Here is a 26,596-nt window from a genome sequence, read left to right as displayed (position 1 = left end):
ACACAGCAACTGGCAAACAATCAGGAGGTCAGGAGATGTCTCCATCTGGTTTTTTTTTAATTTTATTAAGACTGCTTTACTGCTGACTGGTGGTTTTTTTTGAATGAAGATCTTGTATTTGAAACTTACTGGAAGAATTATTATGGATTTGTGCCTTTTCCAACAAACAGCCTTGACTCCAATACTTGCTGAAAGAGAGACTTGAGATAAAATGTACCTTTTTGGTATGCAGATGCAAGCCCCCATGGTTTGTTTCTGAGGAAAACCCCTATCCATTGTGTTTTAGGATCTTTGGATAGCAAGGACGAAGAGGTAGAGGAGTCTTTGTTTTTTCACTTCAATATGTTCCTCAGATGTGATCTGCAAGGAGGAGAAATTGTCTTCCCTGTCTCTCTAAACAAGCTGTGCCACTGAGGGACAAAGTGTTGAAGACTGGGTGCTCCCCAGCCAGTGCTGCTCAGTGTAAAGGACAAAGCACTGCACACACCATGTTCCTCTTGCTGTTTCTTAAAAGAAAGTTATAGCTGTCTGCTTTGAGGAGCCCAGTTCTTTTATATGTTTGGCATGCTCTGTGTGTACGTACTGGAAACAGCCCTTAAGGAGTTTCAGGTGGCTAAACTTAGTTTCAAGCTGTCTGTAAAGTTATTGACACAAATTCAAGCAGACAGCTTCTAAATTCTATTAAAATTATACAGAGAAGGAATGGTAGTAGCTTGAGAGCATTCAAGTAAAATTTCAGGCAGTGATAATTTGGATGTTTCTATGTGTAATGGTAGATGAGGGTGGACAGAGGACCATCAGCAGCTGGATGTGGCCTCCATTCCTGCCACATTCTCTTTTGGTCTTGCTGGCTCAGGTATAGCACATATGTCACATGCAGAAGTTTCAACATGTGTCTTGTTGGGATTTTTTGTTTGTCTGTTTGAATGATCTTTTGAATGGTGCTTTTTGTTTTGTGCTCCTGTTTGGCTGGTTTGGTTTTCACAGGATCAAGATTGTAACCCCACTTTGTCACTATAATCTTCCTTTTATCCTCTTCCCTTTCCTGCCCAGGCTTGAATCTGTTGTTTTTATTCTTTTTTTTTTTGTATTGTATAGTTGATGTGAATTAATTTTGTCTATGCACTTGATGTCTTTAGTTTCAGTAACTTCTTGTTAGCTACAGGCACTGCAGCACCAGCAGATATGTTTTGTTCCTGAAACTGCAATTGTTTTTCTAGCTGCTGATAAATCTCCTCATCCTGAGGTTGGGAAGTGCTCATTTGTCTACACTTGCACTGTGTTCTGTATATTTACATGGCTTTAGGCATCCAGTAGTCAAAGACACTCATTGTGCACAAAGAGGAAGGGAAAAGCATTTGTTCCACTATGAAAAGGGATAGAGAACAGTACTAGAGAAAATCTTTGTATAATTAAGGTTAATACTGTGAATCTTATTATGGAGCTTCCTCATTAAAAAGTAACATGAAAACATAAAGAAAGCCCATGTACAATACTTAACTGGATGTGCTGGTAAAATAATAAAGTGAATGAACCCTGAGTTATTTGAAGAGGGCTCTTCTCAGTCAGCTGTGCTGGAATCACTCTGGGGAAATCTCACACTCCTTGGCAACTTCTCTGTGTGATAAACAGCTTATGTGCCTTATGGATGTGAACAAAGGCTCTCCCTGTGAAGGATTAAGAGAAATGGAACCTGTATGAGTCTGCATCCCCAGAGTGTGTGAGAAGGCACTTTCTGTAGCTGGCAGATATTCTGCTTTGGCTGGTACAAAGAACTTCAGGAAAATGTAGAATGGAGACAAAACTCTTGAGAGCTGTGAACAGGACATAAAAGCTACAATTATTTTGGAACAAGAAATAGTTATTCAGATCTGGTTAAAAATTACTTAACCTGATTTCCCTACAACGGTATGTTGGTGACTAGTAAGAAGTAACTGGCTATGTTCTTGTATAGAGCATCCTGTTGATGGTAGGAAAAAAACACAAAAGGAATAAATTATTATTGAGAGAGCAACAGCAATGGGTTTGATTAAAGTATGTCCATGAAATTTCAGTTGCAGTGCCTTAAAACCAGTAGAAGTGGTTAGGATGAAGTTTTACAGCAAATAAATAAATTCTATAATCCTTAGAGGATTCTGTTCTTCACAATTTTTGCTTTCCAATATCACATGCCTTATTAAATATTCTTTAAAATTCACCTCCCAACCCAAGTACTTGGGTTGACTTTTTGAGATCAGGATACACATGTGACAGTGAATAATCATCTTGCATATCTTTTTATCCCTGTGAAACTGTCTTTTGGAATGTCATCTCCACTTGAAAGTATTTTCGGACTCCACAATCATAAAGGCATTTTCCATAAAGAAATTCAAAACGTTCGCACATAAAAAAATATGATTACTGAAAATCTTACTAGTAAAGGAAATTCAAGCTGGAAAATGAAAAAAAAACCAAAAAACCCAATAACAAAAAACAACAACAACAATGAAAAAAAAAAACAAAACAGCAAAAAAACCCCAAGTTTGTATATGCAAAAACATGGCAAAGACAAGATGAATCTATCAAAACAGATACAAGGAACAAAGCTAAAGCAAGGCTATGCATTTCTTTAGGTCTTATGTAGGAAATGGAAACATTTTACTTCTTGCTTTCAAACAAACAGTTGTAGTAGTAATATGATCCTGCATGCCTGATCTCAGTCCTTGTGTGATCATCAAATTGAAATACCATCTTGGTCATGTGGACATGCTAGAAGACTTAATGGTATACATTTCAGTAGTTAAGTGTGTTTTCTAAAAATTATAATATTGTCATGATTTCAGTTGTAATTGTTAGGCATACAGAGGTTTTTAAGACATTCAACGTGCAAAGGAACAGGCAGAAGAAGCAGCCCATTTTATTATTGTACTATGATTGTGAGTCGTTGATCTTCTTCCTTGCCCTAACCCAACTGCATGAGCAGCTTTTATTTTGGATGTTCCCTTGCCCTGTTCCTGGGGAATTGTGAGCAGTGCTGCATTTCTAGAGTTACAGATCCCAGGTATGTTTGTCCAGTCCAGCCTACCAGAGTTCAATGTCTGGGGCTGAACTCCACCATGAGGTCAGCTCTTAAGCTGCTTGAAGATCTCAGATGAATATTGCACTAACTGAATTTTGATGGGGAATATGACTTTGACCTCAAAAAGCATAAATGATTTGTTACTTTTCCTGGGTATTATCATATATATATATATATATATAGGGAAAGAGTTGAGGAAGTTGGGAAAGGAAAGCCAAAAATATGTGAAAAAAGGTAGATGAATAATTAGTGTCATCTGACCATTCCTAGATATTCCTCAGAATCTGTTTTTTATTTTTCTAACAAGCAGATCTCAAAGTAAGGAATTGTGTGCTGTATGTACACATCAGTTTTTTTCCGATTAAACAGTTCAAGTGGTCAAAAAATAGTTTTGTTAATATGTAAATTATGCACTAAGTCATTCCTAATGGCTATATTATTTTAAAGTATCCTGAGGCTAAAATGGTACTAAGATTTTTAAAAAAACAAAACAAAAACCCCAAAAACAACAACAACAGCAACAACAAAAACATGCCAAGGGTAATATTCTGGTTACAAAAAAAAAAAACCAAACTGGCTGTCTCAGTGAACATTTCCAGAGGCAGACATGACTTTCTGTTAAAGAAAAAAGCAGCTATTGTGACTGAAAACCTTCTCCTAATAAAAATGTATTGGGAAGCAAGGGAACCATATCAAAGGCTTCTTTTTAAGTCTCCAGCACAAAGAACCTGTTTTATTATGATAGCTGCTGTCCTAACATTCAAGTGACAGGTTTTGCTATGGATTTTGAGCTGTCCATTCAATATAGCACCTCCATTTTTTGAATGTTTTGAGTAGCCCACTGAGTAGCTACTGTCTGAAAAGTGGAAGTCACAGTGGGAAGCTGAAGGGGAATGTGCCTCTGGAGCATTTAGTGTTTAATGGATCTACAGCTGTAGTGAAGCAGTGTGCAGAAATAATTCTGATTAGGCTTGGTCAATCAGATGATAAAATGAGCACTGCCCCTCCTTCATTCAGCCCTAAAATTCAGAGGACAATTTCTGCTTGAACCCAGTTAAACACAAAAAACTCTGGTCAATCAGTTATATATGATCTGATTATTTCTTGATATAATATGCTGTCAAAGGCAGAGAGGAGCAAATAGTTAAGCCACTGCATTACCCAAATAATTTTCTTCTGGGACTTCATTTTGGCGGGAATGATCAAAACCATGAAAATAGGTATTTTGAGGATTGAGCTTTTCCAGTACTTAAATGTTACTAAGTAAAAATAATAGATTAATACTGTGCCACATTTCTGGCAGGGCAAGTAGCTTCTAATTTACAGTTTCATGTCTGCTGTTGCTGTTTGAATGTACAGCTATAAATGGGCAGTTAAAGATTAGTAACTGAATGGCAGAGGCTTTGCCTAATCAACACTATATTATTTGCTGATAAATTTCCACATCACAAAAATTATGACCTATAATGGTAATTAACCTCTTTTTTATTATTTTATTTTTTAATCCTTCTCAGCTAAGTGTTTGCAGCTCTAGAATCAAGACATATATGTGAAGTGAGAACTCAAATTAGGATATTTTGATTCTATTTTGGCAGGATTAGGAGTTCAGGTGGATGCAATCATTACTGAACCTCCCTGGCAATCTGCTTTGAAGTAGATTCTTAAGTCTGGCTCATGCTTTTGTGAGGAAAAACATTGTTCTAAGAAGACTTGAAAATGGAATAGGTTTCAAAAGGACCAGATGAAGTTTTTGTTCTGAACTGGTTTTGGTGCTAATAGAGGCTGATGGAATTCATCCTGCTATCTATAAAAAGATGCTTTAATATTCTCTTAAAATTAGAAATGCTTTAACTGGACTTAACCCAAACAAACAAACAATAACCCCAAACAAACCCTCCCACCCCCAAACAAACAAAAATGAAAAACCAAACAAAGCCAAAACTAAACAAAAGATCAATCAAACAAACAAGTGGAAAAAACAAAAAACCAAAAAAATCTTGGATTTGCAACAGAACAAAATAGAAAACTTTTGTATAGGGTTACTTTCTTTAGGAGTTGAAAAAAAGGTTAGTTTTCTGTATCAGTGTTGCTTCAAGGTAGTTGCTTGGAAAGGAAGAGTGGTCCAGAGGCTCATGTAGTGTATGAAACCAGTGTCTTTAGTACTGTGGGTAAACACATTTGATTCTTTAAAATGTTTTCCTTTATTTCTCAGTACATTTTAATCTTCTTACTCTGGAATTTCACCACTGAGTACAGGTTGTAGTTTTTGTGATGATCTGTCTATTAAACACACTGTCGGAGATAGGGGATTGTCCCACTGGCAAGTCATCAAGTAGAATGTAAAGGAGAAATGAAACTATATGTCTAAGTAAATAATCAAGACACAGGTAGCTCCTTGGAAGGGAATGCTTGGAAGGAAATTGTATGGATAATGTAAGAGCAGGATGAAAATCATAATGTTGCTCACATTTTTAATACATTACATATAATGAAAAGCATATATGTATGTAGGTTTTAAAATTTTTAATTGCTCTTAAAAAACCAAACAAATGGAAAAATGCTCTAATAGCGTGAGTGTAATTTTATTAAAAGGTTCATGCAGCTAAGCAGATTTAGCTCTGCTTTTCTATAAATACAGGGAAATGTTTAACCCCTATTGTATGGCCACAAAGCCTGTGCTGATCACACAGAAGCTTGGGAGGGCTGTGGACAAAGCGACGGGTGGCTGGAAACGGCCCCTCTTGTATGTGCCCCTGCACACAGGCCAGCAACAGCACGGCTTAGCACCAGTTTTGTCAAGTTTGCAACATGAAGGGGAGCATGATGCAAATTCTTACCACTTACTAAGGGGAAGAAAAGAAAAAGTAACCCACCAAAAAAAGGAAGAGGACCAAGACAGCTGTATAGCTACATGCACAAGGTAATGGCTGGGTTCCCTTTTCTATCCTGGTATTTCCCAGTCACTCAAATAGTTGAGATTTATGTACCTTACTATTATTTAGTTTGCTTTAGTGGAATGAAGTATTACGAAAAAATTCGGGTTATAATTTTGAACAGAAGAACAAACCTAAATATGTAACTTACTGAAATACTCAACTTTGATTAATAATCTAGGAATTGCAAGAATGAGGTTATAATTTGTATCCATGAAAGGAGGGCATGACTTCGCAACATATTGAAGATCGGATGAAATCTATAATCTGTTTTGATTATCATAATATGAATAAAATTTGGGCATTGTTCTTATGGATATTAATATAATCTAGGCTGAGCTACCCACTCTTTCATGAGGGTGTTTGTATCAGTAATGAAAAAACCAAAAAGCTACTTTTGTTGTATTTCCAGTATATTTTTTTCCATTATTACTTTGGCACAATCATCAGGGGGTTGGGCACACCCAAAAATAAGATAGATATGACAGCAAGATGGATCATTGCCCTCATCAACCAACCCAGGGTGGTTTCTTCTTTTCTGAGACCTCTCATCAATCCTTAGCTCTGAAAGAAGAAATAACACAAGGCTGAACAATGGAGCTCTGCAGTACTGGATTGCATAAAACTGTGCTTAAATACATTAAATATCACAAAGGAAAGTTTTAATATTAAAAAAACTTTGCATGGTATTGCAAAGTAAACAATGACTGAATTATGTGTATGTGTTTGTGGATACATTATTAATTTTATGAGAAAGCTGCATATTGTCTCCCTTTTGCTTTTAAGGTTACATTAAAAATTAAAGTGTCTTGACATTTTAAAGAATATTTTGGAGTGCATTTTATGTAAAACAATTTAGCCAATCAGATTATAAAATAAAAAATTGATTTTTAATATTTTGGATTTTTCGCATTTGAACTTTTTGCATAGTTACCTATTGGAATATATGTATTTCTTTTTCTAAATTAACTTCCCTGAAGACTGTCAGCACTTCTACAAGAAAAGCAACAATGCTATGCAAATTGTAGTTATTTCATCAATATCTGAAAAAAATAAGTGTTCAATAAGCATAATGTCTGGTGTGGAAAATTAAAAAGTGTGCTTTACTTTTCCACAATATGCTAATTATCCTAGGTCATATAAACAAATTATATGACCCCCGATATATCTCATAAATTTAAAAACATATTTCATCTAATCTATGAACTTCTTTTAGAACCATCATTTTTACCATCCTCCTTGATTTTTATTTCCTACTCAGTTTTTCCTGTTCTTTTAGTGAATCTGAGAAGTCTTGCAAAGATTAGTAGATTAATGTTGTCAACAGAGCTGTGGTTTTCTGCTTGTATGAGGTCTTATACAAGTCATCCCTGTGTTTCAGAATATGCCTAACTTTTAAACAAAGTCTTTGAGACTACAGATGTTATTAATTGGCAAAACCAAGAATATCGGGGCAAGTACCTGTCATCAAGGTAGTCTGATTGGCAAGGACTGGGCTACACCTGCATTTTAATGCTTTAGAAAGTGAGACTATTCAAAAAGAAGGCTGGCCATAATCTGAGCATGGTCAGGGTGCTGTGGTTTTCCTGCAGCCCTTTTAGTTCAGAGTACCTGGGGCAGTGGGAGCTGTGCTGCAGCCCATCAAAGTCATGATGTTACAGGCTAATACTGTCAATCTTGTGCTCTGTTCCAATGGGTCCCATGGAGGCAGGCAGAGGCTGCAAATGAGGATGCAGTGACTGGAATATGACAATTGCAGGGCTGTCAAGAGCAGAGAATCAATACTTAAGGCATTCTTACCCATGCTGTTGTTTGGAAGGATTCTTCAGGCTGCAGCGTTCCCTAAAGCACACTCAGGTTTTGTCTTGGCAGTTTGTTGGGAGACTGAACCAACCAGGGAGCAGCATGAATGGCAGGGTGGATGCAGCTGGTACCTTGGTGTAATGGGATCTGTGTGATCAGTGTCAGGCTGTGCTGTGGTCAATTAGGAGCTGCACACATGTAGCACTGCTGAATGCAAGTCCTGTGTTGACTTTGGCTCATCCAGGTCCTGCTGGTTTGCAGCTTTTCCAGCTGAATATAGAGGCAGGGGGTCGGAAGTGATTTGAGTGCCTGAATAAGGATTAAGGCAATGAAGTGAATCTCCTAAGAGTGTTTGACCCCAGTGAAATAAATTGTATATGAATGCCAAAACTCCTGATGTTACAAAGATACTGTGTTGTTTCCAATGTTTTATTAAGTAAGAACAACAAGTTGTTCGGGAAGAGGGTGATAGAAAGCCATTTGTGTGAACTGTTGCTTGTTACTGAAATAAATAGATACATGAGAGTTTTAGTCAACAGTTCAAGTTTGACCAATCTAACAATAAAAGGGTTTTTGAAAGTATATGGAAAGAAATTGTATGGTTGAATGATCAACTTGATGAAAAATGAAACTGATCTTCCTGTATCACCATTGTGAGCTGAGATGTTGCAATCTCTCTTGGTTTTCTTTACAGAACAGTGCCAATCTGCAGTTAAAATGAAACAAGGAACTTTAGTTACTTTCTTACAAGTAAAATGTATATACTTTTACATATGGGACACAAAATAACAGGTGCTGCAGTGATGCTAATTTGCTGGTGTTCAGTGTAGTTCATCACCAGCTCTCTGACTTAAGTACTGCCTAAATGTTAAGCATAGCTGGGTTTGCAGATGAGCAACGTGTTAAAGCTAAAAGACTGTAAGGAGAGTCCTCAGAAAGATTTTTGAAGCTCACTTTCAAAATTCCTGGTCCTTCTTGAGCCTTGCTTACTTGAAAGTTCAACTCCTCATATGCACTACCATGGAAAGATAGAAACTTGCTCTCAACAAAACATTAAATGTGCTTAAAATAGGTTAAAGTAGCAGAAAGTAAGAGATGAGATGAACTGGCTGCAGAATTCTTGTCAATAAATGAAGAAGGTAGCAGCTGAATTCAAAACAAACCTCTGCTGCTGTCTTTCTTTGTTTTGTGCTTTTAAATTGGGGGAGGAGGGAGTGGGGGGATATGAGTCCCATCCTTCCACTGGAGTTTAGGATATTCTCCTAGAAAGCGGGAGTTAAGATCAATTACAAATTTCCCTTAAGTCTCAGCCCTCTCTTTCTGGACAAGTGCTGTGTGTGACCAAACACTTTCTTGCAACAGAGGCCTGCTGCCAGCTGCTACCACCTCTTCCAGTGCATGTCTTTAGAATTTTGGGCACCTGTAGCATAAAGAGCACTGAAGTGTTTAGTCCTGAGGTACCCAGTGTGCCTTAAGTTGAATTACTGAACACTGCAAAGAAGTTTTAGGCTTCCTGATTGTCTTGCTCAAACTTTGTGAAGCACTGACTGGTTATAACTAATGGTGCAGTGAACCTGGATAAACTATGGTTGCCCTAGTTCAATCTGATGTAAGTGGCTATTTTGGAGAGCTAAATGCAAAACACAACTTTGAAACCTAGGGAGCTGCTTTTCTTTTTAATGCTTCTTGTTTTTTCTTTGGCCCAACATATATTATTTAGTTACTATTAAAATACCAGTTCATTTGACTTATTTGAATTTAGTATTGCAACTTTATCAAGACCATATATGAAGTATTTGTTGTAGTTTAAGAGTGAATGTAATTATTTGCCTCTATAAATGTTGTTATTTTTTCAGGCAAGGCAGTAACATAAAGACGTGTCATACAGGAGATAAGAAAAGGAGGAAGAGTAAAGAGGGAGAGAAACTTTCTCAGAAGCTATTTGTACAAAGGTAAGATAATTTTTCCTTCTAAATTTTATTTTCCCATGCTAAGTGGGGAAAAAACCCCAAACTACTGATGTTGATTTTTATCTCTTTAAGTTTCTTTCTTTCAATTTAGCTTCTATTACCAAGGATAGCCATATAAGATATTATGCATTTACCTGCATTTTCATGTCTGAGTTAACAGTCTGTGATTTATGTTTGGTTTGCTTTTTTTTCATTTCACATCAAATTTTAACTAAAGGGCATATCAAAATATGTTAGCTAGAAAAGCAACTAAAAATATTTCCGTTTCACATAATTGCAGGTAGCCTTAATCATCTCTGATGTTCCTTACTGGATAGAACAGGTGTCAGGGCAAGTCAACCAGTGAAGTACTGAGTCTGGAAAAATGGACTTAGGAGGGACATGATATATGTACAAAAAATTGGAAGTTTTTTCTTCTAGCATAGATCACAGATTTAATGATGGGAGCATTCTGAAATCTTTGCTTGAATGGTTTAGATGCTAACACTTTTTTCCCAATCCCCCTCGATCTCCTCCCTTTCAGTGTGAGAAGAGAGATAGCTTTACTTGAAGTGAGTAGTAGCTGCTGAATAGTCATTAGTCATAGTCAGTGGTTTAGCACCTGATATTTTTTTAAACTAACAATCTGATTTCGGGAGCTTAAATGCAGTATTGTATGTAGTTTAGTAGAACAGAGCTTTTCTATCTTTTACAGTACTTTGGCATGGATGGTTGTAAAGTGTTTTGTCTCTCATTGATGTGATCAAGCAGACAGAACATTTGAAAGCATCAGTAATATGTTTAAAACAGAGAAGAGAGGAGATGGTCACTGAAGCATTTTGACTTCTGAATTACTTGCTGGCAGTGTTACTGAAAGTAATATTTAGAGCATCTCTCCCTGCAATGATGATATTTTGTTTGCTTGTTTGTTTTTTACCTCTTCTGAAATGGTTCTTGTGTTAGTCACTCAGGAGTTAAATGCATAATTGGATAAAGAGAACTGTTACTGTAAGGTTTTTAAACTAGACTGCTCTGAAAAAAAAATCACCATTGAAGACTCTGAAAGGCTTTTTGGATGGTAAACAAGTTAAGGAAGCACTGAAGTAAGCTCTGAAGTTCTTTGGCCTTGCTACTGGCTCTCTCACTCTCCAGGATCCTGGCACCCTATCACTGTGCCTTCATTGCCTCCATTGCTCCAGTTCTCCTGTCAGGGAATGCCACCATACAATACATCCCCTGGGGCTAATTGGATGAGTGACAACCAGCCAGCTCTAAAGTGACAAGTGTTTGAATGCCTAATTGGGTCAGTGCACAGGTGCCTGCTCTTCATGAATGAGATGTTCTAGCTTTTCTCTGTAGCATTCTCTTGGTTCCTCTCATTTTTTGTACAGTCATGAAACAAAACTGTCAATAGTTTGATGTGAGAGGAAAGGCTTTGTCAAAGGAGAAGGATGATTTCCCATTGCTCTGCTTTGGTTAAACTTGCTTTACTGCTTGGGTACTGGCTGGAGGAGACACACAGAAATTCATTGAAGTGACAGAAGTTTGCTGATACAAATGGACATTTCAACAGACAATAAGATTAATTATTTGACTGGTGAAAACAAATCCATTGCCTTAATCTCTACCTTAGGTGGTTCTCATACTGTTTAGACCTACAGGCTTGGGCATCAGAAAAGCATGGGAGAGAAAAATAACCTATTTTGTTGTATCTGCACAATAAGGCTTTTCCTAAGTCAAATTAACAACTTGCCTTCATATAATGAAGTCAGACAGACAACTGCTTTGTCTTATTGAAGACTTGGTGTGTGCATATCAAAAACCTGACATTAAGCCCATAGTCTGTATTACTTAGATGAATTTTCCTTCATTTTGTCTCTTCACAAAGAATCATATGATTCATCTGATTTGAAAGGGTGTCTGAAGATTGTCTAGTCCAACACCTGCCCTGATAAGTAAAACATCTTGCTGCTTGGACAGCTGTTGAACAACCATAGAGCAGAAAAGGGCTTTCTTTTGCTTAGGTAGAATTTAATATGTTTTAGTTTGTGCCCATTGCCTTTTACCCTGTTACTGGACACCACTGGGAAGTGTTGTTTACCTCTGTCCCCCTCAGGTGTTCATACACATTGATAAGATCTCTTGGAGACTTCTCCAGGCTGGAGTCTCAGTGCTTTCAGACTCACCATGTCAGATGCTCCAATCCCTTAATCATCTTGGCAGTCCTACACTGGGCTGCATTCTAGGATGCATATGTTTTTTTCTAGTGGGCAGCCCATGAGTGGACACAACCCTTCAGGCATGTCTCAACAGTGCTGAGTGGAGCAGAATGATCTTCATCTTGACCTGCTGACAACATGTTTTTCCTAATGCAGCACAAGATGCTTTTGGCCTTCCCTGCTACAAGGGTACACTGCTAGCTTATGGTCTTGCTTGGAGCCCACAAGGACCCCTAGCTCTTTTTCTGCAAAGTCTCTTTCCAGCTGATTATCCCTCATCCTGTTCTGATGCTTGGGGTTATTTCTCCCTAGGTGCAGAACTTTGTATTTCCCTTTGCTGGACTTCATAAAATTCCTTTTGGTTTATGGCTGAGCTTTTCAAGGTCCCTCTGAATGCCAGTACAACCAGCTGTTCTGTGAGCTGCCCTTCCTAGTTGGTGTCATCAGGAAACTTGCTGAGAGAGCACTGTATCCCATTATCCAGGCCATTAATGAGCTAGTTAAAGGGAACTGGCCCTAGTACTGATCCCTGGAGTACACCAGCAGACTTTTCTCTAGCTAGACTTCATGCTGATCACAGCCCTTTGAGCCCAGCAGTACAGCCAGATTTCAGTCTATCTCACTGTCCTTTTCTGTAGCCTGTACTTTATCAGTTTGTCTGTAGGGAATTTATGGGAGGCAATGTCAAAAGCCTCACAAAAGTCAATATAAACAACATCTGCTCCTCTCCTGTCACTCACTGAGCCTACCATTAGCTGGTCTGTTCTGCCCAGTGTCTCAGTCCCAGCAGGTGCTGCTGGCAGGGTGGCTTCAGGAAATCAGTGTCTCCCCAGTTCAAGGTTTGTTTAAAACAATATTCTCACTTTTGTTTTGGCTAACTTGAATGTGTATTTCTAAAATAATGCTTTTTCATTGGTGTATATTTTAAAGTGTGAAGAAAGTTATTTAAACATAGACAAAATTTAAAAAATTCTAAGAGGCGTGATGTCAGCTAGGTAGCTACTGTCAACACTGTTTATACAGCAACTGTTTATGTTCCTCACTGTCCTTACTAATACAAAAAATATGCTGATGGAAGTGGAAAATAAGGAGAAGAAAAGGCTTGACATGGTGTCTCACAGCTGTTTACTCTAAGATGAACAGACTGAAGAGAGGGTACTTTTAGCTGGTAGGAGTCAGAGGAATTGTTTATAATATTACATTATTGTTTATAATATTACATTATTCCTTGTAAAATTTTATTGTGAAAAAATGCCCTCATTATAACAAGGCATATAATCTAATTAAATTTAAGAAACTTGATAGAAATTGTCTGTAAAAAAGAAGCATATTTCAATAATCTGTAGTTTCTTAGCATCAGCAAAGAAAGGATGAAGAGAGTTTCTTACTCAATAATCAAAATGTAAGGGTTTTAAGTGACAGAAATTATGTCTAGAAATCAGAGACATTTTTAACAGATTGGAAAATGGGAAGCTCTAGAAAGAGAACTCTTCTATTTTAATTTGTGGAAAGATGTGCATTTATTTATGTAAAAAATACCTCACAAGGCTTTAACTTATTGTTAATAAACTGATGTGTTTCATGGATGTGTTTACAGCTAAAATTTATACAGAAGTAGATGTAGCTCATTTAGGGATCACAGCTACTGTAGTTCTGCTGAAGTCTGCCCAAATGTAGTAGTGTATGGTGTCTAGGATAATTTTAGTGTCCATATAAAACATTAGGTGTTTCCCTAGTTTTTTTCCTCACTTCATAATATCTGATTTCCTCATATGTAGATTATAATAAATGGACCTCTTTAATCCCTTGTTCCTTTTTTAGGTGTCTTGCTATGTGTTTTTCCAATAAATTAAAAAAGAATAGCATGTAAGGAAAATACATAATCCCAAGTTTCTCAGCTACTGATGCATGCTCATTTTACAAGAATTTTGGGTGATGACTTATGTAGGATAAAAGTGATACTCCTACATCTTTGCAAATTTGAATGTGTTCCTGTGGTAACTGTGCATGCAACCACCAATGCCATAAACATTTTATAACTTTTATTTTTAAACAAAATGTTAAAAGGGGAGGGATAGTAAGGAAAAGGAAAGAAACATGAAACAAAGTTCTATTCATTTGAAACTTTCTGGATCACTAACAGCAGCAATTAAAATAATTTTAAATGTTATGAAGACTGTTACTTGCTTCTGAATATACAATCATTTTCTGAGTGCATCACTAGTTAGAAAAAGAGCCAAAAGCAAGTTGCAAGTTTCCCAAGTTGAAAGTACTCCTTGTAGCTGATTCTACTTTAGTTACAGGACAACTACTAGATTACATCTAGTTATTTCTTAGTTAGTACTACAAGAGCTGGGCATATCTTTCTTTTATAAAGAAGCATGGAGGGAAAATTGAGGAGAGGTATAGAAACAGTAACGTTTATAAATCTGACACAATTTTTAAACTTCAATTGGAGAATTTCTTTTTATGTGAGTGAATATAATTTTCATTTCAGTCCTCCTGAACTTAGGAATGCAATGAGGTTTATATAGTTTTGTCAATAACCTTTCCTCCTAGAAAATAATGCTTCAGGTGAAGCTTAGGTGCTCCTTACACACAGGCATTTAATTATTGCAGCTAGTCTGTAAGGCAAATACATAACCTGATCTTTAAAGACTCTTCAAGTATATAATTAGTAGAAAAATACAATAACTTAGTTTTTGAGGTCTTCTAGTAGAACTGGAAGTCATTCAGTACAGCCTCCTGTTCAAAGCTAGGGACACTGTAGACGCAGAGCAGATTATTCAGGGTTTTGCTCCTTTCAAAAATTTCAAAGAATGGAGGTTCTACAGTCTCCTTGGGCAATGTAGTATGTCCTTAACAGCTGAACATGGGAAATTTTCTAATTTAAGTCTGAATGAACTTGTCTTTCCTAGAGTTTATGACTACTGCATCTTGGCTTTTTGTGGTGAATGTTGAGGTCCAGCTATGTATTTTCTGACATCCCCCTTCCTCTGTTTCTTTAGAGACTGGTATTAGGGATATACAAAAACCTGAGCACCACCCTGACTTAATACTTTTAGAAATACTTAGATATTGTTTGGAAGCATTTTACTTACTTGCCTTACATCTAGTTTATTAAATATTTTTTTGAGTATGTTAACATGAGAAATGGGCAATAAAGCATAGTCCTGAAAAAGACTATGGTGCCAAGCCTTTCTGTATTGAAATCCCAGAATGCATTATTTTTACTGGGTCTGTCATGGCAGGCTTGGAAATGCTGATTTTTTTATAGAATTCTTTACCAACCTGTAAGTTTGCACTCACAATTTCAGTAGCATGTAGTAAATGAAGAAGCTGAAACAAAGGATGTAATTGAATTTTCAGAAAAATTTGTGATACTGTATGACACAAAAATGAGATTACAAAATCATTTAGGAAGAGACCGCTGGAAGGGATTACAGCAAAATGTAAAGGACAAAGGGTAACAGTTCAACATGGAGAGGGAAAAATTGTTTTTTAAATCACTATTGGGTTTTAAGTCACTATTTTTTATTACTGCCTATAATAAAGCAAAAAAAGTCACAGTTTCTTGTTTTTGTCATAAATTTATAGAAGAGGTATCTGGAATGTGGAGATTTATTTCTAAAAATATAATATGCTAGTAAATCTAGATCTGTGTTTTAGATAGAATGAATAAAGGTAAGTAGTGTATCGTAACTGACTTCTCCCTTCTCTTAATTTCCCAATAAATATCTATGCCAGTTAGTTCTCTCTTATCAGAAACATATAGTAACACCAGGGGAAGGCACAGAATAGATAGAAATAATTTACTGCTGAAAATAATAGTAATTGCTCCACTGAATGGGCTTTAATCTGCTGCAGTCTTCAAATTCTGAACTATGTTTTGTTGACCTGTCTCTAGAGAAAAATACCAGTCCTTTCACTGGGATCAGAATTACTTATGATTTCAGAGCCTCAGTTTCTTCTGGGTAAACAGAAAGCTAACCTTCTGAAGCTCGCAGAATTGTTCAGGGTAGTCAGATAGAAGCTGCATTTATTCTTTATGCCCTGCACTGCTCCCAACATGACACTGCATGTACATCACCCAGAATTAATTCCTTAGTGACCCCTGTTGTCTTCAGAGGAGGATGAGGCTGGTGCCTGAGCTCAGGACCAGTCTTCCATCAGGCTCTTTGCTTCTGCAGTAGAGGAATTTGGCCTGTTTGCAATTCAGAGGCTCAGCAGGGACAGTGGAGAAGTACCTCTAGCATCTCTGGCTTGTTTTTGTGAACAGAGGGAGCACTGTTGGTGCACTACAAATATGCATCACATGTGGTTCTGCAAGCAGGTCAGACCAAGCTTATAATAACTATTTAGCTTCACTATGATTCTTAAAGCTTTTTTAAAATTAAAAATTAATTAAAAGGGTTGAATATGAGACTCCAAAATTGTTTCAGTTACTAAAAAAAACCCCAACTTTACTAACTTCATGTTCCTCTCCAATGTATTTCTTATTTCATGTCACCATTTGAACCTCGCTGATCTGAAATGTATGGTACATAGTCAATTTGGAGGACCTGCCAAGAATGGAAGAACTGTATAAGGGGGCAGAATGACTGCACAAGTTTAAATTTCTGAGAAGACACATTTTTAAACAAGAAACATTTTAGTTGTATCGCCAATGTAATTAGACTAATTATGTGCATATCTCAGTTCTCAAAAGTATTGTTCCAGTGAAATGTCAGATTCCAACAAGAATAGTGTGAGTTTCTATTTCTTGTATATGGCTGTATTTAGCTCAGTAAATTTCATCCAGTCAAATATTGATTTTTATGACTGAAGGGCAACTCTACCCTCCTTACTGACTGTGGAAAGATGAATTACAGACTGTTTCCCCTGGAGTCTCTCAGGGTTGATCTATGCCTTGGAAGTTTGTTGGCAATTTACAGGGCAATTAAATTCCCAGGAAGTACTTCAAAGGGAAATGGATCTTTGGCTGGCAGGAGTGGATGTTTTCCAGCCAAAGAAAAGAGAAAAATGTTGCAAGAAGATTTAAACCCTGTAGGTATATATTAAAAAAATCTACCACTAACTGTCAGGTTTTTCTACTAGCTCAAGTGTGTTCAGACAGATTTCTCCAGTCCACCCTGTGAAATGGCAGCTCTCAGGCTGCACAGGTTTGGAAGGTATTGAATCCTTCACATCTAGAACAGCAGACTGCAGAAGGATGATATGCTTCCACCCATTAATCAAGTAGTTGTAAAGGTTATGAAGTAGAACCATATATTGAATAATGGTGTGGAATGGCATAAAACAAACATTCATCCAAATTGTATTAGTTGCCTTGGACTGCTTGCAAAATGCTGAAGAATCTGACAGCTTCAGTTCATGCAGATTAAATGGATTAAGTTTCTTACCATATATTTTAACTTCTTTTTTTTCATGATACTTCTCAATGTTTCATTGATTCAGCAGACAGTGGTTTGTGGGTTTTGGGCCTTTGGGCTCCAGAACAATGAGGTGGTTCAGGAATGTGGAAGAGTGATATATTCATGAATTATATTAGTTGATAAAAAATACTGGAAAGGCACAAAATATTCATGCAGCCTGCAGATATTAAAGTGGTTGTGGGATTTAATGGGATCTATAAAAGAGTTATTTTTCTACATTAGCATTTGAATATTATTTCTTTCCTTACACAGTTTCCACAAAACACTGCCTGGTGTAAAAAACAATTGGGATTCTCCACATTTTCACATGAATGCTGCCATTAGCTTGTAACTTAGTTTATAAGTAAGCTTTTAATCAAAGGTTTTGTAAAACCAATTTTCTCACTACAGCAGTAAGCTTTGTTTAGGCAGTTGAAAATTAACAAGGCAAGAAAAGATGATGAAGCATTTTTTTGATTCCCTTTTGGAATCAATGAAGAAAAGTGATGAATAGCTTATGCCTAAACTATAAGGAAACTGGATCCACACCTGTCCTTTTTAAAACCAAAGTAATCCTTCCAAAGTGTTTGATGCTTATTTTCTGGTATCAAAGAAGTGAATTACAAAGAGGATTTTGGGACTTGATTCTTCATACTGCTGTTCCAAAAGTCATGCAGATAACCTGTATGAAATTACAGGAGGATTTAATTGATGCAAGGTAATTTTCATTGATGTAACTGTTTCACTTAAAGATCCAAGAAGAATTCTTATATTTATTCTTCTCACAAGCACCTTGTAACACAATCTGCTCTTTAGCAAGTGGGACAGGGCACTCATAAGGACCAGGAACAGCTTCCACAAAACAGAAACTGGCATATCAGGGATTCATGTTGGAGGACAGCCCTACACAAGAGGATACCTGGAGCTTGACACACAGTGTACTCTTTATTACTAATACTTCTTTGCTGTACTTCATACAAGGAGTTAGGTTTTCTTGAGTGCAGAGAGTCCCAGCTTATAGAGTGTAGTGATTCCTTAAAAATCCGACACTGATTAGTCCATGTCAAGTACAAGGGAGACTGCTCACGTGTCAGCAGATAAAAATTGCACAAAACCTTTGCAAACCACCACATGGAGTAATAGAAACTCCTGAGAGTCTCGTGATTCAGGGCTTTTTGCTAGATTAAACATGAAATACTAAAGGCCTACAACACAGGTTTCCTCCTACTCTGTATATGACCACTGGAACAGGCTCCCTATGGAAGTGATCACAGCACCAGCCTGTCAGAGTTCAAGAAGCATTTAAACAACATTTCTAAGCAAATTGTGAGATTCTTGGGACTGTCCTTTGCAAGGCCAGGAGTTGGACTTGGTGATCCTAGCGGGTCACTTCCAACTCAGCAAATTCTGTGATTCTACCACACCAGTGTATAAGGTTGTTGCATCCTTTTTCCATATTCAAAGTCATTATATGTTCTCATCACACAAAAGGTTTGCAGCTCTCTTTTCTGGTTCTATGCTGATATAATCATCCTTTAAACTCAGGAGAAAGAGTTTAAAAGCTTCCATTAGTTTATGTTGTCTAGGTAGGTATTTCCTCACTGAGATAACTAGCTGTTTGAATACTATGCAAGAATGAGCCTTTTGTGTTTGGTATAATAGGGACATAAATGCCCAAACCAACAGTGTGAATTACTCTTCTTCTGGTGTTCAGTGCATGAAAACCTGTGTCTGCTGTTTCTGGGTTTGGTCCAAGGTATTCAAGTAGGATCTTGTGTCTTGTGTATACAGTATTTCATCTGCTCATTTTGTTCATTGTCAAGTTATTACATATCCCTGAGTTCCATAGGGTCTATCATTGAACAACCTAACCAGTCAAGAACAAAGTTTTCTTCTCTAGAAAAGTACAAATATACAAACACTGAGTTGCAGATTGTAGCAGCAAATGTTCCTGCACCCATGATTGTTCTTGCAGCTGCAGTAGCACACCTCTTGTAAAGGTTCAGCTCTTCTCCTACACCTGTTCAGTGGAGGGCTCTGCTGTGGGTCTCACCTTCAGGAGAGCTTCAGGAAGAGGTATTGTACAAGAAATGAGCCTGTGAGAGAAAGGTTACAAAGAACACAGGCTTAGGACCCAAACAGACTGTAGGGCAATATGTCGTGTATGCATTGTACCTTGACAGGTGTCAGCACTTATCTCTGTTATGTGTGCAGTTACCATCCTTGTCTGTTTGGTACAATGACTGCCTGTCACATGTTGTATCTGACAGTGGCTTCTCTGTGAAGCCTGTGAGACATGGTTGGCACCAGCACCTTGCTCTCAGGAACTCTGTTGCACCCGGCTTTCTTCTCACAGACCTCAGGAAAGCTGATTACTTGACCTGTACTCCACTCTTGAATCTAAACCACATTGGTTCAGCTCACTTTCCATTTTGTCTCCAGGAAGAACATATTTTGTATAAGTTTATGGAGCTCCTTTGTTACTTGTACTCATACAGGTGATAACCTTATTTGTTTTGGATGCACTCAAGTCTAATTGAACTTAGCAGAATTCCTATTGACATTACTAGTCAGGATATAATTCATTACCTTTGGGTGTCTGTGGTGGGGTTGCATTCCTAGTGGTATATTAAAACTGATGGAATTACTTCAGAATGTTTATTTTACTTCTCTAGTTGATTTCCTGAAGCTCTTTTCATCTGTACTAATGTACACAGGTAGGAAGATCCATACAAAGATGACTATGCTTTTTTCAGTATAACTAATTTGAAAGGAGAGTGGCCAGGATATGGAAAGCTTTTTGTGATGCGTTGTGTTGTGATTTTGGCTTGGACAGAGTTAATTTTCTTCACAGAGACAGTATGGGGCTATCTTTTAGATTTGTGCTGAATGCAATGATGATAATGTAGAGATTTTTTTGTTGCTGTTGAGCAAGGCTTACATAGACCCAAGGCTTTTTCTGCTTCTTGTACTGTCAGGAAGCTGTAACTGCGTGGGAGGCTGGGAGGAGACACAACCAGGACAGGTGACTTCAACTGACTGAAGGGAGATTCCATATGACATCAATCTCAGTATATGCAGTGTGGGGAAGAAGGAGGAAGGGGGGGATATTTGGAATGGTTGGTGTTTGTTTTCCCCAGTAAAAATTAAATGTGATGGGGCTCTGCCCTCCTGGGGATGGCTGAACATTGCAGAGCAGGGAATTGATTCCTTTTTGTGCTTTGCTTTTCCTATTAAACTGTCTTATCATGTACATCTGAGGATAGAACACTAAAAGTTCTGGCCCTGAACTTGCTAGGCAGAGGCAAGAAGAAGGAGTTCAGCTTTCAACAGAACAGAGATAAAATCTCACTTGAGCCTATGATGAAGCTGAGTGGGCTTTATCATCAGAGGGGAGAAGTGCTTACAGTATTACTTTGCATTCACTTGGGATCAGTATTAGAATAGTACAAAGTAGTAGGTGATTTCAGACTTCTAATTAAACACCAGGGATTGCATTCCCTCTGTTGCAAAAGATGAAGTCTAATATTTGTGATATAAAAATTCTCCAGTTCCGTCTTTTTCTGCAACCCTTGTAAGTCTTGTGGAATAGAAAAACTATTACAGTGCAAAAGCATCTGTGTAGCATCTACATTTTCAGGCTTTTATTAAATGGTTAATCTATATGGGATTTGTGGAATCCAAAGCAGAAACATTGTTAAATAATGCATGCTGTGGAAAACATAATCTCATGTTTATTCCACAAAGGCTTTTGGTTTTGTTTTGGGATTCATGAACTCTCGTGGGCCTTCTAAAAATTAGCAGATCTGAGTACTGTAACAGCTCAATAATGTAATCTGTCTGGCATCAGGAGCCCTCTTTTGCAGAAGCTAAGTGTCTTTTGATATGTGATGTGGTCTGATAATGTTATAAAGCTCTCTGGCTTCACCAGAAAGTAAATGACTGAGTATCAGCAGTTTGTAAAGCTTTTTAATACTGCTGAAAGAATAGATAATGACAGTGTACAGTACCAGAACAAAACAATAAAGACTGGGATATACAAAAGTTGATGGCCACTTAGTTTCTAAAATAATTACAGTTCATGTGGTTTTGGCTTTCACAGCTTTTGACTGTAAATTCCTTTTCCTTTTGTTGAATTTCTATGAAGTATTGTTCAGAAAACACATTTCTGCAAGAAAACTTTCAAATGTTTAGCCTCAGAAAGCAAAAACAGTTGTTTGAAATCTATCATCTAGTCGTCTATCTGTGTGTTCATTAGTTTTTGAAATGTCAGCAAAGCAGACATGAATGGAAAATGAAGAAATTGTTTTAAAAGATGATATATCCTGAAAATTAATAACTTAACTTAAAATTAAAATTTTTACTAGAGTTTTGTAAGGAAATTACTGACCTAATCTAGTGGCAAGATGACAAAAGAACTTGCGTATTCTGCCTGGCAATGTAAAAAAAAAAAAATTGAATCTATGAATTACTCACAAAATGCTTTTGTTTTGTAATTCCTTTAAAGGAAGTCATGATAGTGTAGAAAAAAGGATGGGCAGAGTCTCTGGGAACAGTGGAAAGTCTCTTTTGTGTCTACCTGCTGCAGTGTACTCTGTCAAATGGCAAAAGGAAAGGCTGTACCTGCTGTCACTGCCAGTACCTCTGTACAAAAAATGAGCTTTCTTTCATCAGAAAAGGTTAACGTGCTTTTCATTGCATTCTGTAGTCAGTAAGATCATGTGTTAATTAGTTTTGAGTTTCTGAGTACAGCACCTTTAAACCTACAACTAGCTTAGCAGAAATCTTCCTGCAAAAGTTCTTGTGCCCATTGACATTCTTCTATTATTGTTAGTAACACGTGTGGTACTTCTTTCATGTTGAAAGTACCTGTCTACCTGTAGAGAACAAAATAAATGTTATTTATTGTTATGAGATAAAGCTTCTTGATGCTGATAGACTGACTTAGCTATTGCAGTTTGTCTTGACAGAGCTAAACTGAAGTAAATGCTTTTTCACTCAGAAACATTTCTCCACAGAGAAACCTCCAAACAAATAAAGGATTCCTACAGATTTGAAAAGATGGCAGCTGGCGTGTGTGTTCTCACTGACAATGCTGAAAGAGAGGGAGAAGCTTAAGCAGAGCCTGAAAAGTGTCCTGGGCAATGTGGAGGCAGTGAGCTGCACTGGCAGGGTGCTGCCTGAAAAAATTATGAAGCTTTGAGCACAAAAATAGCACTGGATAAATTTTTGAAAGAATGTCACATTGGACTCTCATAGATCAATTAAATGCTTTTTAAAGTCTCCTTTTTGAAATAACCTACACAGTGGGATGCCTCTTGGCCAGCATTCATGTCAAAAGCAGTATTTCTCTTCTTTTACTATATTGACAATGTTTTAAAAGTTCCTTTTTTCTTTTTTTTTTCTTCCTAAAAGGATACCAACAGTTGAAATATAATTAGTAGCCAGAATCTTCTGCAAATCTTTATTCTCCTATGAGCCTTTCTTTAACATGACAAACAGTTTAGCTGATTATTTGCCAAAAATAGATTAAAAATTCTGATATTAACTTGATGAATTCTAATGGAGAATATTGGGTTAATTCTCCCTCTTTGTCACATTCCAGAATATTATATCAAACTAGCAAATTTTCTGTCAATGATCTTTGTTTGCACCCCTTTTCCATAGATACCTTAAATATAGTTTTTCATATTCCTTTTTAATAGCTGATTTGACTACTGTGTAACAATGATATGATTTGCAAACTAGTGTGCAAATGGAAAAGCTCTGTTGTACCAGAAGACTCAGTGAGTACAGGAATTGCAATCAGGGTGGTTTTTTAAAGAAGTGTACTCATCAGATCAACAAATTCTCATTATTCTCATTGAGAATTATAACTCTAAATTGTTACAGAACAGACTAAATATAATTTTCCTGTGTGTATATGTGTATATATATATATATATATATATATATATATATATATACACACGCATGCATTATTCTTCTATAAGTATATAATGTTAGCAACTGTATCACTTACATGCAGTGTAATTTTCATAGAAAATTGGGTTAGAGAGGACCATGGGCAGGGACACTTTACACTAGACCAGGTTTCTCAAGGCCCCATCCAGCCTCTCTCAGAGCACTTGAGGGATGGGACATCCACACTTTCTCTGGGCACCCTATTCCAGTGCTTTACCATCTTCACAGTAAAGAATAGCTTCCTAATATCCAATATAAACCTATCCTCTTTCAGTTTAAAGTCGCTCTCTCTTGTTCTGTCTGTAGAGTCCCTCTCCAGCTCTTTTTTAGGCCTTTTTAGTGGCACTTGTAAGTCTCCCTGGAGCCTCCTCTTCTTCAGGTTGAACAACCCCAATTCTCTTAGCCTGTCTTAATAGAAGAGGTTCTCCAGCCTTTTGATGATCTTTGTGATCCTCCCCTGGACTTGTTCCAACAGGTACAAATGTTTCCTGGATGCAGCACTCCAGATGGGGTCTCATAAGAACAGAGTAATAGGGCAGAATCCCCTCCCTTGCCCTGCTGCTTTCATCCAGCCCAGGACACGTTTGGCTCTCTGGGCTGCAAGTGCCCCTTGCCAAGTCATGTTGAGCTTCTCTACATGCCCAAGATCTTCTCTTCAGGCTGCTCTCAGTCTGTTCTCTGCTCAGCCTGTGCTGTGCTCGGGACTGTCCTGACCCAGGACCTTGCACTTGGCCTTGTTGAACTTCATGAGGTTTGCACAGACCCACCTCAGTCCTGTGAGGGTCCCTCTGGTGTCATCCCTTCCCTCCAGCATACTGACCACACCACACAGCTTGGTGCCAGCAAACTGCTGAGGTGCCCTGGATGGCAGTGTCCGTGTGACACAGATGTGACACAGTGCTGGTCCCTGCACTGACCCCTCAGGAACAGCACTTGTCACTGGTCTCCACTTGGATATCGAGTCATTGGCCACAACTCTCTGAATGGACCAATCCAGCCAATTCCTTATCCACTGTGTTCATCCATCAAATCCATTTATCTCCAGTTTAGGACAAGAATGTCATGCAGGACAGTGTCAAATGCTTCAGACAAATCCAGGGTGATGATGTCAGTTGCTCTTCCCTTATCCATCAATGCTGTCATACTTTTGTTTGTCAGGCGCAGTTTGCTCTTAGTGAAACCACATTGACTGTCACCAATCACCTCCTTACCATCCACGTGTCTTAGTACTGTTTCCTGGAGATTCTGCTCTCCATGATCTTGCCCAGCACTGAGGTGAGACTGACTGGCCTGTGGTTCCCTGGGTTTTCTTTTGTTTCCTTTTGTAAAAATGAGGGTTATATTTCCTTCTTTCCAGTCAGTGGGAACTTAACTGGCCTGCCACAGCTTCTCAAATATGATCGATAGTGTCTTAGTCATAATTTTCCTATCTTTAGAAATAAAAGCCTTCTGATACAAAATTTATGCTATTTATAAAATACATCCTGTTAAATATCTGTGAAAGATGATACTAAGTTAGAATTATTTTGCAGAAAACTGCATACATTGGTGTATGGTAGTTGCTTATACTTTCTTGAATGATTTTATTCCTGATAAACCAAATACACTAATTTATTCAAGTACTATTTAAGAGGTTGGTGGATGTAAAACTCCGGGAAATTTGACATTCCTTTTTATACGACTTATAGAGTTTGCAGAATATATTTGTTTTCTTCAGAATTAAAAATTCACATATCTGACAGCCTGAGCAATGCTGCAACTCATTACAAAGAAATATAATGACATACTTTGAGTAATAAAGATGGGAAAAATAAAATATCAATGTTTTTTGATAAAAATGTACAGTGAAATTTATGAATGCATCTGTCACAAAACATGTCTGAGATATGGTGAGAGAAAAATCAGTATGGACTTTATTCTGCTGCTCTGCTCTTGTGATAGACATGTCACATATAGTATGTAAGGGCAGGAGATCCAATTCTATTCTCTTCTTTCCTGTGTGTATTAGAAGAAATTCTATTGAGGATAGTACAGTTCTATGCATGTGAAGTGATATAAATAAAGTAGAACTCACTCCAAGTTAGTGTTCTTTTTAGCCAGATTGTTGCATTTGAAATCAGTTTTCTATGAGGTAGAAATTTTAGTGCAGAATTTTTAATGTTAGGAATACTGTAGGATTGTTTATGGCATCTAGCAGGTGAATGTATTTAAACCTGAAAGTTTTACAATCTGGAAGGAAATGGGATGCTGTAGTGAAAAGTTATTTAAAAAGAAAGTATGACTGTGAATTACAGACACATGGAAAAACTGTCCTTGCTGAAGGTCATGGAAAAGAATGTCTGAATGAAAGTCATTCAGAATAATAAGCTGTTCAAAATACTGGATGGCTGATTAGTCTGAATGAAAAAGCCAAGCATAAACAAAATCTGAAGACTGTGATAGAATTCTTTGGGAAAAGCAGTAAGTATGCAATTCTGAATTCTTGTCATAGCAAAGTAGGTGAAAAGAAAGCCTATTTGGGAGGCTGTCTTTCAGGAGCATATTTTAACTGATATGTACTTGGTAGTGATTTGAAAAATCAGTGGATGTTGCTGATTCACTGTTCATTGAGTCAAATGTATTAAGTCAGAGATATTAGATCTTTATTTGATTTTTTTATTAATATTGCATACCTATTTTTAGATGTTTTACTCTAATTCAGAGGGAATTGTCCTTGGCTTTGCAGAGTATTCCAGGGCTTCAGTAGGGAGGAACAGAGTCAGTGTAGAGTGATGGGAATACTCCAGTGTTACATTCACCTTACCCAGATCCATGAAGACTTAGGCTGGGGATACAGTTTCACATGCTGCCTTACCTTGTTTAGTTTCAGGTTGTCATCCAAAAGAGCTAGTTCCTTTGAGGAAATCTCTGTCATGTCAAAACCTAATCTTTTCTTGCAGAGGTTTATTTTCTTTTGGATCAATGAGCTGATGTAGCTGACTGGGGATGCTGCAGTTCTTGAAAGTGAGGAATGAGAGGCCAGGAAGTTGCAGCGAGGAAGAGCTCAGGACCTCTCCATATCTTTGTGACAGCTTGTCTTTGAATCAGAACAAGTCTAATGGGAAAATCCACCCTTAAATAAAGTACCAACTTTTTCATTTAAGTAAAAGGGAATAGTGGAGAGAATGCTAAGGTCTGTTCTTGGAAAAAGAAGGAAGTATAGCCAGTGAATGGATGGCCCTAATTCCACCCCTTCACACACACATGCAAAGGTTCT

The 26,596-nt window shown here is 37.4% G+C and overlaps 1 protein-coding gene across 15 annotated transcripts in view; it reads left to right on the top strand.

The window, feature by feature from the left end:
* The window catches only part of NRCAM (neuronal cell adhesion molecule), a 139,989-nt gene that overhangs the window by 34,512 nt on the left and 78,881 nt on the right, over nt 1–26,596 (top strand). For 12 of the 15 annotated variants that reach the window (XM_079303356.1, XM_079303351.1, XM_079303364.1 and 9 more), the window contains exon 2: nt 9,651–9,746. The exons of the other annotated variants lie outside the window; for them this stretch is intronic. The gene's annotated coding sequence lies outside the window, so the exon portion shown is untranslated. The remainder of the gene's footprint in view (nt 1–9,650; nt 9,747–26,596) is intronic. 15 annotated transcript variants of the gene reach the window in all.

The sequence above is a fragment of the Erithacus rubecula genome, assembly GCF_903797595.1.
Source record: "Erithacus rubecula genome assembly, chromosome: 4".
In the NCBI taxonomy this organism is placed as follows: domain Eukaryota; kingdom Metazoa; phylum Chordata; class Aves; order Passeriformes; family Muscicapidae; genus Erithacus; species Erithacus rubecula.
This window is presented reverse-complemented; position numbering and strand designations above follow the sequence as displayed.